The sequence below is a fragment of the Anguilla anguilla genome, chromosome 16, assembly GCF_013347855.1.
Source record: "Anguilla anguilla isolate fAngAng1 chromosome 16, fAngAng1.pri, whole genome shotgun sequence".
NCBI classification, from domain to species: domain Eukaryota; kingdom Metazoa; phylum Chordata; class Actinopteri; order Anguilliformes; family Anguillidae; genus Anguilla; species Anguilla anguilla.
The window spans coordinates 899129-904016 of NC_049216.1; the positions used below are offsets into that span (position 1 = coordinate 899129).

A 4888-nucleotide genomic window follows, 5' to 3' on the forward strand; every position below is an offset into this window, starting at 1 on the left:
CTAAAACTGTTTCGTCTCGTTGCGAATCATTGATCTGAACTGGCCTTTAGTTGCGCATGTAAATAGTATGTTAAATAGTTTTTTTTTAAAAGACTGTTATGGCCACATTGGTGCTTAAGTGATAAGCTTATGTTATTTTAAATAAAAATAAAAACTAATGAAAAATGCGAAACTACAATAACCTTGTTTGATCATGCAGCTTTTGCTCCTGATTCATGGCTTTGTAGATACTATTTGTGCTAAATAATGCCTTTCTTTATAATAATTCAGTTGCGCTGTGTAATACATTTAGTAAAGGTGAACTGTACACAGAATGCTTCTTGTTTAAAAGTCTCTATTTGGAATTAGGGCTGGGCAATACACCACAATGAAAAGTATCAAATGCAATAACTGTTGTCACCACTGGGTGGTGTATTGCCTTTGTTTTAGTCTTCTTCCCATTATTTATACATGATGTGTTAGTGAACAAACAGGCTTCAGAGGCCGTGTGAAATGCTTCCAGAAAAAACTGTTATCTATTGGGTGACCATAAGACAGCCGATCAGGAGAAAGGCCTCATAGCTGCAATGTGATTGACAAAGACGCATCACATGATCACGTGGAAGCTGTATGATCTTGCTGCTTATTGGCTGTCTAATGAACACTCAGTAGATGTTTACACTTCTTTCTCTGGAAGCATTTCATGCAGCCTCTGTAGTTTGGTTATTTACTACTACTCTGATAAACACACGCACATGCAGGCACACACACATGTGCAGGCACACACACACACACGCACACATACTCTGAGACACACACACACACACACCTCCAATGGCTACCCCACCCCCACCCCCCCACCCCCCTTAGTTCCTGCTCTGTATCACATCTTGCAGGCTACACTGGCCATGCGCTTTGTATGTTCGAGAAGGGCAAAATTGTGAATAATATGTCTGACACTAATATTTGGAAAAGGCACAGTATGTTATTTAGGAAATGTGCAAAATTCAGAACCAATTAACATTATCTCTGCATTGTACATGATATATTTAACATATGATCAAATGAAACCGACTGTTCAAAGAAAATACATAATAACCAAATTAACACATTGAAGAAAAAAGCAGATCACACACCTCTTTTGGGGAATATAGTTTCTCTGAACGCGTCTCTTCTAAAGAGCTAGACTCCAGTGACGGCAATATCCTGTGAACAAAACATCCTGTGAGCTTCCATTTAAACTCATCCACTTACTGCAGCTCTAACTCACAGCACATGGAGACAGAGCTTGCAGTTAAACTCATCCTCTAACTGCAGCTCTAACTCACAGAACATCTGAATATCACAAAATACTCCTCATCTGATATAATACACCCACCTACACAATAAAGTTGTCTGCAAGATTGAACATTAATTCAACAGTAGTGCCAATACGATCATGGTTAATTACCTGTGATCACCGGTAGACCTTGCTTTGAAGTAGATTGGACTATACATTGATTCATTACTCTTCATAGACAGACAGCTGGGTACAGGTGACTCGGCTCTTTCTACCTGGACCCTGTGAACAAAACATGGAGACAGAGCTTCCAGTTAAACTCATCCACTTACTGCAGCTGCAACTCACAGCACATGGAGACAGAGCTTCCAGTTAAACTCATCCACTTACTGCAGCTGCAACTCACAGCACATGGAGACAGAGCTTCCAGTTAAACTCATCCTCTTACTGCAGCTCTAACTCACAGCACATGGAGACAGAGCTTCCAGTTAAACTCACCCTCTTACTGCAGCTCTAACTCATATCACATTAAATATCTGATTCATGCATTTGTACCTCTTCCTCTCAGTGCTGAGGGTTCCTCCTTTGGTGTCTGGCTCCCCTGAGAGACTCATTTTAGTAACAGCGCCTCCTACCCCAAGATATTGGATCACATTAGACCAGATTGGAAAACGGGTCAGTTATGGCCCAAATTAGCCAACCTGTAAAAACACAGAATGAGAACACACTGAGCACACATACGCACACATGCATACACACAGAGACACACATACGCAACATAGCATTGTGTTGACAGGAAACATTTAAAAAATTTTAAAAAATTTAAATGGGCCATAAAAATGTTCAGTATTATACAAATATCTGGTGCCCTTCATGATTGTGCATGACTGTATATTTTAAATGCCATGTGCAATACATTTAATGAATGGTTAAATGCAATCACTGAGTTACATAAGGTATATTTCTTAGATCATATATTTATTTTCAGAAATTTGGCACCCCTCTATTCAGAACTTTTTTCACCTTTCCCTTGCCAGGATAAAGGCACTGAGTGTTTTTCTGTTGTTTTATGAGACTGAAAACAGGGATGTTGGGAGAGATGTTAGACCCATTCTCCATCCGGAATCTTTACAGATTCTTAATATCTTTTGTTCTTTGATTAAGAATGGTCCCTTCCATTTGAAACCACGGTCTTCAATGGAGTTCAAGCCTGCAAAATGTTGTTTTTGTGGTCTGTTAAGTATTTCTTTGTGAATTGTAAATTGTAACATGTGCTTGGGGTGACTGTCTTCCTGGAAGATGCACTTTCAGTCTGCTGGAAGAGGCAACCAGGTTTTTGGCTAAAACGTCCTGGTACTTGGGCAGCGTTCATGATGCCTTTGTCCTTAACAAGGGCCCCAGGACCAGTGGAAGCAAAACAGCCCCTTAACATTAAAGACCCACCACCGTATTTACAGTAATGGTAGGTATGAAGCTCTTCTCTGTATATTCATCCTTAAATCAAGACCAACGTGCTCTAATATCATCTCATCTGACCACAGTAGATTAGACAATTCCATTTAGGAAATTATGGGTGCTCAAATTTTTTGATTGCTTCCAGTAAAAGTTATTTTCTTGAAATCATTCCAAAGAGGCTTTTGGCATGGAGGTAACTAATTGTAAATTTTGAGCATCTAATTGTAGCTGTGATTTGGAAACTTGGTGATGCCCAGATTCAACCGAGTAATTCTCCAACTGTGGTCACTGGATTGTTCTTAGCTCCCTGAACCGTTTACCTCACTGTGCATGGGGCCAAGATACACTAGCACCCTCTACTGGACAGGTTTAACACTACTCCAGTGGTTTTAAACGTTTTAATTGTTGCCCTCATGGTAGTAGGTCACATAATTAATTTTAATTCATTCTTTGACCCATTTCCTTATTTTCCAAAGCATTTGTCTCTTTTCATTTATGAGTTTTTTGCTCATGATGAAAAATGCCATGGCTACCAGTTAGACAGGCAAATAGGCTCCCAACAATTCATACTGATATCCCTGCCATTGCATTTCATATAAAATTATAACTAAACATTGGCAGTGTTAACTTTATTTTGCATATTTAAAAATTTTCAACTGCACATTAGCCCCTGAACAATCTCCTTTACATTTAACAAATCGAGCCAACAGAAATTAGCTTATTCTGAAATACACTCTTTTTTTTTTAACCTTAATTATTACAATTATGACCTATAACTTTAGTAAGAACAAGCATACTATTTCACAATACTGTATTTATTCCATCTTTGTCAGGGTTAGGGTAACTGTTTGACAATTTTATGAAGATATAATTTTGCGTAACATTATTAATTGCTGTGCGGCACAGTGGTGTTGTGGGTAGCACTGTCGCCACACAGCAAGAAAGAGGTCCAGGGTTCGAATCCCAGCCTCGGCATTTACATGTGGAGTTTGGCTGCTCTCCTCGCGTCTGCGTGGTAGTCCAGGTACTCCAGTAGGCTAATTAGAGACTCTGAATGGTGTGTTCTGCCTGCAATACAGTAGATTGGCGGCTGTCCAGGGTGTATTCCTGCCTCTCGCCCAGTGCATGCTGGGATAGGCTCCAGCACCCTCTGCGATTCTGACCAGGAATAGGCATATTAGATAATGGATAGATGGATAATTAAATGCTATGATGCAATTTTTAAAAAGCCAAGAAATGAAATGCTATTCTTTCTACAGTCAATGGTCAGATTCTGTGTGTAATTTTCATACGGCTTCCAGACCAGTATAAAATGGCTTTCATCACATGTTCGGGGGCAGATGTTGAGTCCGAGCAGAACCTGAGGTAAAATAAACCAGCATGAGTTTATTTTGACCTGCCTGGCTTGCCATTGAATGCGATCGCTACAATATATTTGTCCTAAATGCATCTGAATTCTTTCCTTAAGAATAAGTTTATTCATAAATATTACAATGAGTGGAAAAGAAAGAAAAACATTTCTCACAAAACCTCAAACAGAATGGCTGATTTATTATGGACCGATTCTTCAACTCATTTGATACGTTTATCGACTGATGTTAGTGCTGAGGTGTGTTCACCCACGTTACTTTTATTTATTTACCCTTACCAGTATTACTGCCTTCAGACCAATACGTTGCCTGCTGAATTTACATCTGATCTCACTGCAAAATCAATGTCTGTTCAATATTATTTGACAAAAGTTTCGGTCTGTTTTTTTGTTACAGCAACAGGTTGTCACTGTGAAAATGTAGCCTAGCCTATACTCTTTTAATCAAACGACACAGCCTGTAACTTCCTCCTTATCCAGTGAGGTAAAATCGTCATAAAGTATCAAAAATACCTTAATAAACATTTTTTTAAAGTATTGTTCAAATGACTTTTTGTGTTTGGTCCCAAATGGGAAATATGTTAAACCTAAATCATGCTATTTATTGTCAGTTTTTTTGGTTTGCTGAATTAAGTGTGTTATTGTGATCATAGCTGCAGATTCCCATTCCTCCCCACACCCCTTCACCACATTCTATTCCCTCCATCTCAGTCCACAACATGCTACTTACTCCGTTCTTTATTCAGTTTCCCTTCTTTTACTCCGTCTTCTTTCTCCTTTGTCTTCAAAATGGCGTTTAAGTAGGA

At 39.0% G+C, this 4888-nt stretch overlaps 1 long non-coding RNA gene across 1 annotated transcript; it reads right to left on the reverse strand.

The window, feature by feature from the left end:
- Positions 1–1115: 1115 nt before the first annotated feature.
- LOC118214909 lies at positions 1116–4888 on the reverse strand. Its single transcript, XR_004762714.1, has 4 exons — positions 4813–4888; positions 1814–1959; positions 1430–1540; positions 1116–1185 (listed from the first exon to the last, which is right to left on the reverse strand). It is a non-coding gene; the product is annotated as an uncharacterized LOC118214909 (long non-coding RNA).